Below are 15,508 nucleotides of genomic sequence, written 5' to 3'. Positions count from 1 at the left end.
ACTTTCATGCTGGGAAAGATTGAGGGCAAGAGAAGAGCGGGCGACAGAGGATGAGATGGTTGGATGGCATTACTGACTCAACAGACATGAGTTTGAGCAAACTCAGGGAGATAGTGGAGGACAGGGAAGCCTGGTGTGCTTCTGACCATGGGGTTTCAAAGAGTTGGACACAAGTTAGTGACTGAACACCAACAATAAGGGAAAATAATCTGAAAAAAATAGTATATGTAACTGAATCACTTTGCTATACTCTTGAATCTAACACAACATTGTAAATAAAGTATTATTCAATTAAAAAATTAAAATTAAAAAAAATATTTGGGGCTTAATGGCAACCCACTCCAGTACTCTTGCCTGGAAAATCCCATGGATCAAGGAGCCTGATAGGCTGCCGTCCATGGGGTCTCAAAGAGTTGGACACAACTGAGCGACTTCACTTTCACTTTCCACTTTCATGCATTGGAGAAGGAAATGGCAACCCACTTCAGTGTTCTTTCCTGGAGAATCCCAGGGATGGGGAAGCCTGGTGGGCTGCTGTCCATGGAGTTGCACAGAGTCAGACACGACTGAAGCGACTTAGCAGCAGCAGCACCAGCTGGTGGGTCAGTGGTAAAGAATTCGCCTGCCAATGCAGGAGATACAGGTTTGATCCCTAATCTGGGATCATTCCACGTACTGCAGAGCAACTGAGTCCGTGTGCCACAACTATTGAGCCTGTGCTCTAGAGCTGGGGAGCCACAATTACTGAGCTCATGTGCTGCAACTAAACTTAAAAATTTCATTTAGATCTAATGGACATTTATTTAGGGGCAATATATACCAGTTAAGTGTATTTTCTGTTTTCAAATTGCATGGGTTTGAATACTGGTGCTACTACCTTCCATGCCTATGAACTTGGGCAGATCTTCTCAGATTCTTCAATCAAATGAGAAGAAAACAGTACTGTCAACTTTAAAAAAGTGTAAAATGTGAGAGTTGCAAGTTAAGTTTAATTTGGGGCAAAATGAAGACAATTGCGCCGGAGAAGGCAATGGCAACCCACTCCTATACTCTTGCCTGGAAAATCCCATGGATGGAGGAACCTGGTGGGCTGCCGTTTATAGGGTCACACAGAGTCGGACACGACTCTGCAGCAGCAGAAGACAATAGCGCAGGAGACAGCACCTCAGATACCTCCGAGAAACTGCTTCAAAGAGGTAGGGGAAAGATCCATATATCCGGGATTTTGGTGAAAGGGGAGTATGTGCACTAAAGCACTTTATTTTTTTTTAATTTTTTTGTAGGTTTCTGCTAGTCACAAGGAGCAGTCATCACCAGGAAGGATTTTAGTGCTTTTCTAGATATGAAGAGATACAAGAATTGGGCTCTTGAAATCAGCTCCTGAAAATACCTAACCATCTGAAGACCTGTCCTGCCAGTTTTTCCCGGAGCACAGAATGCCTCATTTCTGCTCTGACCTCCTGAACTCCTTTCAGGAGGCGTTGAAAATCAGCAGCTGCAGCCGTAAATGATTTAATCTGTGTAGAGATAGATGGCAAATGCCAATTTGTAGTTGACAGTACCAACCTAACAGAATTGCTACCAAGGTTAAATGAACTAAAATACATGAAATGTTTGGCACGTAGTAGATGCTCAGTAAACATCTGCTGTTATCTTTCTTGAATGTCTACTATGAAAGTGCTTCCTCAACCTTTTTGTTTGTATTGCAGTGTATACTGAAAATGACAGTACTTCTCTGGCATAGAAGTAGATAGAGGGAATCAATATCTCACAGCACACTAGCCTGTATTGTACACTAGGCAGGAAAGCAAAGAGCTGAGTTAGTTCTTTTGTGGATATCTTTATATTGGCTAACACTAACCCATAAAAAAACTCACATTTTGTGGGGGAATGGTTAATTTGTGCGCTTCACTCCATGGTGTCTGACTCTGCAACCCCACAGACTATAGCCCGCCAGGCTCTTCTGTCCATGGAGTTTTCCAGGCAAGAATACTGGAGTGGGTTGCCATTTCCTCCTCTGGGGGATCTTCCTGACCCAGGGGTCAAACCGCATCTCCTGCATTGCAGTAGAATTCTTTACTGCCAAGCCATCGTGGAAGCCCTGGGAATGGTTAAAGTCCTTGGCTAAAACAATAAATCAATATTGGAGATAGATTTTTCAGCACAGCAAGAGCTCATCTCCCCTGGGCTGGAATGACATGACTTTGCAAAACCTCTGTAAGGTACTGGTCCTGAAACAACCACTTTCAGGATAAGGATTTGTCATTAGAATGCCCTGTAAAATGCAAAGAAAAGTGGGAAAAAGTGATATAACAATTGAGAACTTTCCATTTGTGCTTTGAGACTTATTCAGGATTTTAGATATATCAGAAGCAGAAGGGGAACCTGTACAGTGAGAGGACAACACGAGAACTTGGAGGCTACTTGAGAGTAAATGAACAAAACTAATGGATAATGCTACAGAACAAACAAAGGTGATAAATTTCAAAGACCAACTGCCTGCCTTGCTATTTGCATAAATCTGGCCCTGCCCAGGTTGGCCATCCACTTCCCTGCCTGTGCCCAACTGTGTTTCTGAAACTCTGTGTCAGCCTTGAACTATCCCCAAGTCCTTCATCGACCCAACGATTTCAGCATCCACGAAAATGACTCATTAGCACCCTGACCTCACAATTTCTCATCTTTCTTTTTTTTCAGTCATCTTCAACTTCACTCTATATCAGGAACCCACACATGTAGCCACACCTTGAGGCCAGTCATCAGATGAAAGTACACTACCTGCAAAATTTTGGATTGTGAGTTTCCCTCTCTACCCACAGCCACCCACCTTCTGCCTCTCTTACTTACTCCCACTGAGTCTGTCATTTGTCCTTAGTGTGACCTCCAATCTTTTTTCTCATAGTTAATCAGTTACTTCCCACCTTCTCTTATCCTCCTAAACTCTGAGAACCCTTTTATCAACCATTTTAGTTGCACTCTCACTAGTATCTTTAATTCCCTTGACCTTCAGCCATGGCACCTTTTCAGTGTTATATCCTAGTTCCCTGAACTGGCAGCTCTATCCCAACACTACTGCAGAGCCTTGTTTCATTATTCCCTGGAAAAACCAGGACTATCATTTTTGAGTATCTTTTGCCTGTCTTCTGAATGCCCAAGAAGAACAATCTTATTCTTTTAAAAGTTTCCCCCCTTCTAAGTTTTTGGTCTTGCTTTTACTAGGTTCAGTCCCCTCAGTTCAGTTCAGTCACTCAGTCGTGTCTGACTCTTTGCGACCCCATGAATTGCAGCACACAAGGCCTCCCTGTCTATCACCAACTCCCAGAGTTCACCTAGACTCACGTCCATCGAGTCGGTGATGCCATCCAGCCATCTCATCCTCTGTTGTCTCTTTCTTCTCCTGCCCTCAATCCCTCCCAGCATCAGGGTCTTTTCCAATGAATCAACTCTTTGCAAGAGGTGGCCCAAGTATTGGAGCTTCAGCATCAGTGCTTCCAGTGAACACCCAGGACTGATCTCCTTTAGGATAGACTGGTTGGACCTCTTTGCAGTCCAAGAGACTCTCAAGAGTCTTCTCCAACACCACAGTTCAGAAGCATCGATTCTTCGGTGCTCAGCTTTCTTCACAGTCCAACTCTCACATCCATACATGAACACAGGAAAAACCATAGCCTTGACTAGACGGACCTTTGTTGGCAAAGTAATGTCTCTGCTTTTGAATATGCTATCTAGGTTGGTCATAACTTTTCTTCCAAGGAGTAAGCGTCTTTCAATTTCATGGCTGCAATCACCATCTGCAGTGATTTTGGAGCCCCCCAAAATAAAGTCTGACACTGTTTCCACTGTTTCCCCATCTATTTCCCATGAAGTGATGGGACCGGATGCCATGATCTTTGTTTTCTGAATGTTGAGCTTTAAGCCAACTTTTTCACTCTCCTCTTTCACTTTCATCAAGAAGCTCTTTAGTTCCTCTTCACTTTCTGCCTTAAGGGTGGTGTCATCTGCATATCTGAGGTTATTGATATTTCTCCCAGCAATCTTGATTCCAGCTTGTGCTTCTTCCAGCCCAGCGTTTCTCATGATGTATTCTGCATATAAGTTAAATAAGCAGGGTGACAATATACAGCCTTGAAGTACTCCTTTTCCTATTTGGAACCAGTCTGTTGTTCCATGTCCAGTTCTAACTGTTGCTTCCTGACCTGCATATAGGTTTCTCAAGAGGCAGGTCAAGTGGTCTGGTATTCCCATCTCTTCCAGAACAGTTTATTGTGATCTACACAGTCAAAGGCTTTGGCATAGTCAATAAAGCAGAAATATATGTTTTTCTGGAACTCTCTTGCTTTTTCAATGATCCAGTAGATGTTGGCAATTTCATCTCTGGTTCCTCTGCCTTTTCTTTTCTTCATTTTTTTTCTTAATTTTATTTTTTAACTTTACAATATTGTATTGGTTTTGCCATATATCAAAATGAATCCACCACAGGTATACACATTGCCTTTTCTAAAACCAGCTTGAACATCTGGAAGTTCATGGTTCATGTATTGCTGAAGCCTGGCTTGGAGAATTTTGAGCTTTACTTTACTAGCGTGTGAGATGAGTGCAATTGTGCGGTAGTTTGAGCATTCTTTGGCATTGCCTTTCTTTGGGATTGGAATGAAAACTGACCTTTTCCAGTCCTGTGGCCACTGCTGAGTTTCCAAATTTGCTGGCATATTGAGTGCAGCACTTTCACAGCATCATCTTCCAGGATTTGAAATATTCAACTGGAATTCCATCACCCCCACTAGCTTTGTTCATAGTTTTATATTTTTCATTATTAGCATAAAATACCTTGGAAAATTAAAAAATTAAACATCAGCGCAAAGAACTGGAGACAGTATTGCTGTATGTGTTAAAATCTTTGGAACCTAATAGCATCTAATTCACTGAAAAGAATTAAAAGTAATTAATTCAATATATGTTTCAAAATGAAGCTATTTAAGGCACATTGTAATCCACTTAATAAAAGAAGTTTGTAATGAAATATGAACTTAAATCAAGTTTAGGTAAATTTCTAAGCTAGAAAACAGGAAAAATTCATTTTATGGCAATAAAAGTTAGCAACATTACATCTCCATTTCAAAAATGCTACTGAATACAAAGCTACTGTAATGAAAACAGCATGATATTGGCATAAAAACAGACATATGGATCACTGGAACAGAATAGAGAGCCCAGAAATAAACCCACACACCTACAGTCAATTAATCTTTGGCAAAAGAGGCCAGAATATATTAATACAATGAAGATGAGACTGTCTCTTCAGCAAGTGGTGCTGGGAAAGTCTGGGCTTCTCTAGTGGCTCAGACAGTAAAGTTGAACAGCTACATGTAAATCAATGAAGTTAGAACACATCCTCACACCGTACACAAAGATTGACTCAAAATCGCTTAAACACTTAAAATATTACTTACGGATAATATATATTCAGAAATATGAGCATACTATGAGTACAGTTTGAAAAATGTTCACAAACTGAACACAGCCACATAACTTGCATCTAGATCAAGAACCAGAACATGACCAGAACCTCAAAAAGCCCCTCCTCCTCCCTTCTAGTTACTGGAAGGCCACTCATATTATTGGTGACCATATTCAGACTTGTAATACCAGAGTTTTATGACTGTCATTTTAAAATTGAGATGTTAGCAGAAACGTCTTAATGTTATTTCTTATTTGATTTCATTTTAATGAATAACTATAGTAAAGCAAGAGAGTTTGAAATGAAATAAGTACTACTCTGTCGAAGGTCAAACAACACAAATTGAAGCAGAGGGAGTCTAGCTTCTTGTAACTCTGGACTTCTGGGAAACCCTGTCAAATGGCCCTGCGCTGGTTAATAATGTTGTATTACCTTTTTCACAGGGAGCTTGGCTCCAGAGAAGGGAAGGCTAATGCAGGAAAGAGCAGCAGTTAGGTTCATACGGTTCCTAGGCACACATATAGGATAAAGAAGTCAGGTATTGGGACCATAGCTTTGGGATGGCCCAGACTGCTTTTGGAACACCATCCTGAGGAGTTGGAGCAGATTTTCTTTTTGCTTACTCTGACAACTCCTACAGAAGAAAAGGCTCTCCTATGTTGGCCCTTGTTTGAAGGAATCCTCCTCAGGTACAAAATACATTCCTTAGCTCCAAGTCTGATACTTATACTAAAACCAGATAGGTGAGAAAGTACCAACATGAATGTTTAAAAATATGTGCTTTGTGGGCTTGTATGGGTCAGAATTCCCAGCCCCTTGGTTAGGATTTGGGTAAAGATATGATACTAATTGCATTAAATGGTGGCTTAGGCAAATGCACGTCTGTTTCCTCAAGGGAAGATGGCAGTGCCTGATGAAAAGGCAAAAATTAAGTAACACTACTTTCTGAGATAACTGGAATGTTCTGAAAACTGTCCATCCTGATTTTTCTTTAGAATTTTAGGGGTTGATCATTTTCCATGATCAACAAATAACAAATGGAATTCTGTTTCAGTGTCCAATTACACTGGAGAGAAAGCTAATCTACCTCATATTTAATTTTATGAGAATCATAATGTTGCTATAAGCAGCATGGTAAGCAGACTCGTAGGGTGAACTCTCTGACCTCCTGCTTCCCAGTGCTCTTGGTGTGATTTTCTTCCCAGGAGTTTAAAGGGATATGTGTGACTATGTTGCATAGATTTTAGTGCCGTCTTACTAGTCTCTTCATTATGCCTTTGAAAAATCAAATTTCCATATCATGGCCTCTATATTACTTGAGATTATAGTGCTCATCTTGTGAAGAGACTCTTTATTTCTCCCTTGCCAGCTTTGATGAACAAGCTACCACATAGATAGATCCGTGTGTCAAGGAACAGAGGGTGGCTTCTGGCCAAATGCTAGTACAAAACTGAAGCCTTCAGTCTTACAACCTCAAGTAACTGAGTTCTGCCAACAAAAGCAGATCTTGCCCCAGTCAAATCCCAAATGAGACAGCATCCCCAGCCAACAACTTGATCACTGCCTTTGGAGACCCAAGGGAAAGAATCCAGTCAAGCTGTGCTTGGAATCCAGACCCATAGAAACTGTGAGATAAATGTGTGTTGTTTGAAGGTGCTAAGTTTTTAGTAGAATTCTGTGCGGGCCTGTACTTATGGGCTCCTGGGACACTTGCTCCAACATAGTATGGCCCTGTGTGGGGCCCTGCTGAGCCAGGAAGGACTGCTCAACCTTCTGCTGCTGGCGCTTGGAGACAAGGACCCTGCTATGTGGCGTGGTGACACTTTGGCTATGGGCAATGCAACCTACCAATCTGGTCCCCAGGGACCTGCCCTGGAGGCCGTGATACCCAGTATGACTCAGCTACTTGGAGATCCTCAGGTTGGTATCCTGCAATCAGGATGCAATGCTCCAAGGATGCTGCTGGTATCCTGCAGTCAACGCTGCATCAGCTGTGGGCAACTTGGGGCCTGAAGGTTTAGGGGAGGAGCTATTAAGTGCCAAGTACCCCCGAGGTTCCTAGAGAAGGCATGTGGAGACTCCCAGGTAAATGTGAAGGAGGCCACTCTCCCACACTTCTTTTCCTCCAGAGCCTCTGACAAGAGCCCTGCCTCCATTAGAGGCTGGTGTTATCCCACATTAGAAGTCTAATACAGCCAGCAAAAGCTGAAAGTTCTTCATGTAAATGTTCATAGTGAGTGTTATTTTTATACATTCAATTCAAGCAGTTCTTAAGTCAATTAGAAGATCTGTATCTGGTGAAGGAAATTATATCAGACAGGAGGCTGCTCTGGTGTCCTAAAGACCCAGAAATTAAGGGGCTCTCAGTTTATTTCAGTTTATTCAGTTTATTTTTTCCATAAATGTTTATTGAGTATCAACTATGTATCAGACACTTAGATTTGGATCTAAACAAGATAGATATTTTTCTTCCCTTAAAATTTAATGAGAGAAAGAGGGATTAAATAAATCATCAATTATAATAAAGTAAGAGAGCTTTCTATATAAGAGCATTCTGGGAATATGTGCATGTCAAGTTGCTTCAGTGTTGTCCGACTCTTTGTGACCTGAGTCCATGGACTGTAGCCTACCAGGCTCCTCTGTCCATGGAATTCTCTAGGCAAGAATACTGCAGTGGGTTGCCATGCCCTTCTCCAGGGGATCTTTCCAACCCAGGAATTGAACCCGTGTCTCCTGTGGCTCCTGCACTGCAGGTGGATTCTTTACGACTGAGCTACCAGGGAAGCCCATTCTGGGAATATTCATGCACAATACTTCAGGAACTGGGGATTATAGGAACTCTGTACTCTTCTCTACCTCCAATCTCACATCCTCAGACTGTGGTGGGTTAAAGATGGCCACAAATTTTTTTGTGATGAGGTCTATTCCCCCTCCTCTCTCACTGACATAGGCTTGAGTACTGTATTGATTATTCAATAGAATGCAGAGAAAGTGACAATGTGCCAGTTGGGGTGGGCTAGCCTTTTAGAGGAGCTTTCACTTTGGTCTCTGGAAATCTTAAGCTATCTTTATAAGTCCCCCTGCCTTGTTAGACCATATGGAGAGGATTGACGTGACATGGAGAGGGACCAGGCTCCAGGCACAAGTCCTGGCAAGAGGCATGTGAATAAAGCCACCTTAGAACCTTCAAACTGTATCAGCTGCCAGGCAAATATTACTGTGATGCCAATCAGGGCCACATACAGCAGAAAATCTGCCTTAATGAGTCTTGCTCAAATTTCTCACCCATGAAATTGTGAGACATAGTAAAATGTTTGTTATTTTCAGTCACTAAGTTTTGTTAGGAAGCAGTAAATATCCAGAATGAAACCCTCACATCCAAATGCACAGTGCTGAAAATCTGACCATCTCACTCCTTGAGGGTCTGTCAATGCTTTCCTATTACCTTAGCCCTTTTTGTAAGTCATAAAAGTCCCCCTTCACCTGACCTCTACTCACTTCTCTAGCCTTATCTCTAATATAACTCCTGGCCATCACATTACCAATTTGCTAATGGTGCCCAGGCCAGCCTCCAGCATACAATTTCCTGCTTCCATGCCAAGCAAAGATAGCTTATGCTGCTCCCTTGGCCTATCCCTGCCTTCCTCATTCTCTTTATCTAAACTGATCACTTTCCTTCAATATCTTGGGAGTTATATCCTCCTTCCAGAAGTCTTTTCTGACTTCTCCCAGCTCTAGGCCCTGAGAAACTCACAGAAAAAGAATGCAAATAATTCTAGGCATTATCCACTATCTCCTTTTTGCCAGAATAAGCTGACTTCTGCATCAGTAGGAGAGGGCTTCTGTCCTCAGTCTTGACATGCCCTGGCATCTGTTGAGATAAGCAAATAGCCCTGTGCTTAGGTGTCATCACCCCCACATTAAGCATCTATGGAGATGTCTTTGGCCCAACTGGATTCTTGATATACACTCCATGCCACTTTCCACTTTCATGACTCGTTGTCTCAATTACATAGCCTCTTGGGCCTTCTGTCAGCTAAATTGTGTGCCCTTTTTCGGGGGAGAGGAGCAATTTAACTCTTTGCTTCTGCCTCTCTGGAGCTGCTAGAGATTTAGAAAGGCTGTCTCAGGCTTTCCCTACGTGTGGCACGCTATGTGGTCATCTTTAACTCACCATTGGCACGACCTTGTGCACGAAGAAACATCTACTAGGCTCTTGCCTCCTAGGATTTCATACAGTAACAGATTCCTGATGGCATCATGAGCCTTCATCATCTTTCCCCATCTTGGAGCCAACCTCAAGGTAAGAGGCATAGCGAAGGACACTTTCTTACACCTTCAGTACCTTGAATTCTCTTGCTTACCCTCATTTATCCACTTCTGTGATCCTCAACTCGGAAAGTCTTTATCTAGTCTGAAGATGGGGATGGATGGGAGCTTGATGTTAGTAGAGGGGCAGTTAAAACTGATCAGCACACACTTTTCCCAAGTCCCTCTATCTTATACCTGGATCAAGTCTTCTGAACTTGGACGTTAACAGTCTGACAACTTGATTCTCTGCTAATGATGAACTAATTTTTCTAAAGCAATGGAGAAAATTTAGTAAAAGGGGAGTGCAGAGAGAAAAAGCATAATTTGGAATGAATACTAAAATATTGTAAAATACCAGAATAAAGCTTTTAGCTCTTCCAAATCTAGGCTTCCTCTTCTCACATTGGCCCACACAGTCATAGGTGTTGACCTGAATGAAGTCATACTGGATTCACACTGGAATGAAGAGTGTCTACTTCTTTAGTCCAATATCTGCTGTGTGGGTTAAAAGAGGGGAAAGATCAACTAGATGAAAACTTGCTTTCAAGTACCTGCTCCAGGGGCTTCCCTGGTGGCTCAGCAATAAAGAACCTGCCCGTCAATGCAGGAGACATGGGTTTGATCCCTGAGTTGGGAAGATCCCCTGGAGCAGGAAATAGCAACTCACTCTAGTCCAAGGGGTCTACAGTCCATGGAGTTGCAAACGAGTTGGATACGACTTAGCAACTAAACACCACCACCACCTAGGCCAGAGCTTAGAACGGGATATTTTCCCAGGGGTTGATTGACTTGGGACTGAGCCTCAGAGGTCATGTAGAAAATTTCCCAGTGACATTCAAGGTAGGCCACACTCTCTATTGTGGTAAATAAAGGGAAACTGAAAAAGCTGCCTAGCACCAGACTTCTTTTGTGGCTCAACCAGTTGTGCATTGTGCAGCTGTGGGAGCGAGGATCCCTGTCACACATCTCTCCCCCTTTGGCTTTCTTCACGTGTTCCTTTCTCTACACTCGCTTACCTCTTAACATCATAATCACAAATGTTTTTCCATATCCTGTCTTTTGCTGCATGTGTGAAGGCAGAACAAGCAATGAAAGAATGAGCAATAGCTCTGAAGTGTTTACCTGGCAGGAGGTGATAAGAAAGCTGTTGTTGTTTGTTATTTAGTCTTCCAGTCATGTCTGACTCTTTTGCAACCCCATGGATTGGTATTTTTCAGGCAAGAATACTGGAATGGATTGCCATTTCCTCTTCCAGGGTGTCTTCCTGAGTTAGAGATGGAACCTGCATCTCCTGCATTGCAGGCAGATTCTTCACCTCTGAGCCACCAGGGAATATCTTTAAATCTCTCTAATGACTAGCTTGTTGTTTTCTTGTTTAGTCACTAAGTTGTGTCTGACTCTTTTTTGAGATGAAAAAGTACAGATGAACTAAATAACCCAACCTGAAATGCAGAAAGCTATTCTAAACCATTTAGACTGTGATTTTGATTTTTTTTTTTTTAAAAGATAATTTTTTTCTAGGTAGAAATACTTTATGCTGCATTCTATAACTGATCAGAAACAAATTTTCAATGCCTGAATAACAAGGGTAATCATAACAGTGACCATTTTCTTGAGCATAGCTATGTGACAGGAACTCACCATATTAGGTACTTTATATCCCAATTAATCTTTGCAATAAACCAATGTGGAAACTGTTGTCATTTCCATTTTATATATCAGAAAGCAAAAGCTCTGAGAGTTCAAACAACTGGCCATGGACACACAGAACTTTATTTGTGGAGACTGAAACCTGAGTCTGTTTTGCTGAAAGTCTATTATTTCATGATGCTGCATTGTCACCTTACTACATGTCTCACAAATGCTTTCTAATGATTTTCATTATTTTGAGCTGCTGTGCGTGCTCTGTCACTTCAGTCACGTCCGGCTGTTTGTGACCCCATGGACTGTAGCCCCCCAGGCTCCTCTGTCCAAGGTTTTCTCCAGGCAAGAATACTGGAGTGGCTTGCCATTTCCTCCTTCAGAGGATCTTCCTGACCCAGGGGTGGAACCCGTGTCTCCTGCATTGCAGGCAGATTTTTTACCACTGAGCCACCAGGGGAAACCATTTTGAGCTTATCAAATTGTATTGAGAGAGGCTTTGGAGAAAAGTCTTTTCTAGCCACAAAGTTTTGTCATGTTGCTCCTTCTAATTCAGGGATGTCATGGCACTAATTTCTATGAGTAAGGTTTACTATGTGTGAAAATCAAAGTGATAATAACAAACATTTAGTGCTTACTATGCACTAGACATTTTCCTAAGTCCTTTATATCTTAATTCTCAATTCTCATGACAAGTCTATGAAATTGGTATGGTTATTATCTCTGTTTTAGAAATGGGAAAACCGAGGGACTTCCCTGGTGGTCTGGTGGCTAAGACTCCATGCTCCTAATGCAGGGGGCCAGGGTTCCATTCCTGGCCAGGGAACTAGATCCCAAATCCCACAACTAAGAGTTTGCATGCTACAACTAAGACCTGGGGCAGCCATTAAATAAATATTAAAAAGAGAAAAAGACTGAGTCTCAGTGGTGAAGCAATTTTCCCAAGATCTCACTGCTGCTAAATGGAGAATCTGGGACTTGAATCCTGAGACTGTGTTCTTGAACACTCTGGAAACAGCTATTTATAAATTATAGTGTATAAAGTTATTTAAGTGAAATCGCTCAGTCGTGTCCAACTCTTTGTGACCCCGTGGACTGTAGCCCACCAGGCTCCTCCGTCCATGGGATTCTCCAGGCAAGAATACTGGAATAGGTTGCCATTTCCTTCTCCAGGGGATCTTCCCAGCCCAGGAATCAAACCCAGGTCTCCTGCATTGCAGGCAGATGCTTTAACCTCTGAGCTACCAGGGAAGCCCTTAAAATATGTAGTCAGCATCAATGTCTAGATCAGCTAGGGCTCCTTATCCTGTAAATAACAGAATAACCCAGTACTACTTCTGAGAGAAGTCCAGAGGCTCCAGGAAAACTGATCCAATGGCTCAAATGTTGGCACCACGGATATGTCTTCTCTCTTATCTCGCTACTCTGCTTCCATGGTATAGATAGAGCCTTGGGCTCTACAAAGCGGTCACCTGAGACATTACATGTTTTCATCCTGTGGTGACAAAATACCTGCAAAAGTTTGAAAGTTAACATTACTACACCATTTTAATGGGGAAAGAGTGAAAGCTTGCCTTTCCCCAAAGCTCTGGCAAACATCTCCTCATGTCTCATTGGCTCTAATTAGGTTGCATGTCCACACATAAACCATGACCAAGAGAATGAGCTAAACTGATTAGCTTCAGTTCGCTGGGTCCCACTTATGTAGTTCACACAAGAGACATGTCTAAGAATGAGAGGATGGTTCCCCAAAGCAAATGCAGGGGGTTATTTCATGGAGGGGGAATATATGCTGGGCAGGAAATGGCAATTGCCAATGACACCCATGCTCCTACGGCTGAGAATTATTCATATTTTCTAAGAATATTTTTACTTCCATATACTTTTTGTTTCTTCATCCTACTGTTATAGCCCAAGCAATTTCCTGTATTGTTAGAAGCTCATTCTACTGACTACACTCATCATGTGTTTATTAGCTCTCAGAGATCTTCAAATAAATCCCTCTGATATAGATATTAACAATAGACATAACTGGAGGGCATACGTATTAGTCGGTCATGTCCAGCTCTTTGTGACTTCATGGACTATAGTCCACCAGGCTCCACTGTCCATGGGATTCTCCAGACAAGAACACCAGAGTGGGTTGCCATGCCCTCCTCCAGGGAATCTTCCTGACCCAGGGATCGAATTCAAATCTCCTTCATCTCCTGCATTGCAGGTGGATTTTTTATCACTAGTGCCAGTTGGGAAGCCCGCCTGGAAGGTATAGTAATTTCAAATTAGCCTGGGTGTGGTCTTGGAAAAAGGCAGCTGCCTGGCTGCTCCCAACTACTCTTTTTTTTTTTAAACTGAAGTACAGTTGATTTACAATGTTGTTCCAGTCTCTGTTATACAGCAAAGTGACTCAGTTTTATACACACACATATATTTTCAAGTATTCTTTTCAATTATAATTTATCCCAGGAGGTTGGATGTGGTTCCCTGTGGTAGAGGACCTTGTTGATATACATTCTAAATGTAATAGTTTGCATTTATTAACTTCAATTCCCAGTTCATGTCTCTCCCTCTCCCCTGCCTTGGCAACCACAAGTTTCTATGTCTGTGAGCCTGTTTCTCTTTCATAGATAGGTTCATCTGTACCATATTTTAGATTCTACACATGAGTGATATCATATGGTATTTGTCTTTCTCTTTCTGACTTACTTCATTTAGTATGATAATCTCTAGTTGCATCCATGTTGTTGCAAATGGCATTGTTTTCCCTTTTTATGACTGAGTAGTATTCCACTGTGTATATATACTGCATCTTCTTTATCCCCTCATCTGTCCATGGACATTTAGGTTGTTTCTGTTGACTATTGTGAATAGTGCTGCTATGAACACACTAGGGTGCATGTCTTTTTTTGAATTATAGTTTGGCCTGTGTATATACCCAAGAGTGGGATTATTGGATCATACGGTAATTCTATTTTTAGTTTTCTGAGGCAACTCCGTACTGTTTTCCATAGTGGCTGCACCAATTTACATTCCTACCAATTTACATTCCTTCCTACAGGGTAGGAAGGTTTCCTTTTCTCCACACCCTCTCCAGCATTTGCATTTGTAGACTTTTTAATGATGGCCATTCTGACTGCTATGAGTTGGTACCTCATTGCAGTTTTTATTAGTATTTCTCTAATAATTAGTGATGTCAAGTATCTTTTCATGTGACTACTACCATCTGTATGTCTTCTTTTGCTCCCCACTACTCTTGCCTCTCCTACAGCCAAGCTTCAAGTCCCTCTTTGCATGGCTTTTGGGGTTTGGTTTGTGAGGGGAGAGGATGAGGAGAATGTAGGTTCTAACTTCCCAGCAGTATTCAGCCTCTTTTTCTTCGTCACCATTATCCCCAACGGAAAAAACTATAGACACCAACATATGCTTCTTCATGACCTGAGAAACTCTATAGCTTGAGTAAAAAGACCAAACAGTGTGGAGAAATTAATTAGAATTATGGCAAGTTATGGGTGGAAGGAGCTTCCACTGCATGACTCTGAAAACCCCCAGCATGGCCCTGGCATCAGTCTCTGAAGACATACAGTATCGCCTCTGTGTGAGGTGTTTTTCACTTTGGTTGGATTTTCACTTGCAAGAGGGCCAATTTCTCTTGGATTTGGACAGAATATTTTAGATCCTGAATTTGTGGGTCCACACTCATTTGTGCTTTTCCCAAGTAGAATAGGCAGGTTGAACTTGTGGATTAACAGTCAGTATGTGCCAAACAAAATATTTTCTTCTTTGAGGCATGTAACAAGTTCCAATATTCTACTTGGACCTTTCACACATAAGGAAATAGGTCACATCATTAACACTGCCTTGGCGGGGGTTGGGGGTGGGTTATATGATAGTATTTGTAAAGCTAACATTCTAGAAGAGTGGGAACTATACAAATATGGAGAACTATTAATCAGTGTTTTGTGCTCTCAGATGACTTGACGCTTTGTGTGTTAGTCTCTAAGCAAAGTTTATAGTGATCACATTATGTGTGATGGTGCAAGGCACTGGCCAAGCAGTGGGCAGCTATTGGCTCTGATTTCTGTTCTGCTGGGCCTGGATAGA

Source organism: Bos indicus x Bos taurus, chromosome 20 (genome assembly GCF_003369695.1).
Source record: "Bos indicus x Bos taurus breed Angus x Brahman F1 hybrid chromosome 20, Bos_hybrid_MaternalHap_v2.0, whole genome shotgun sequence".
NCBI classification, from domain to species: Eukaryota; Metazoa; Chordata; class Mammalia; order Artiodactyla; family Bovidae; genus Bos; species Bos indicus x Bos taurus.
Note: the sequence above shows the minus strand (reverse complement) of the source record.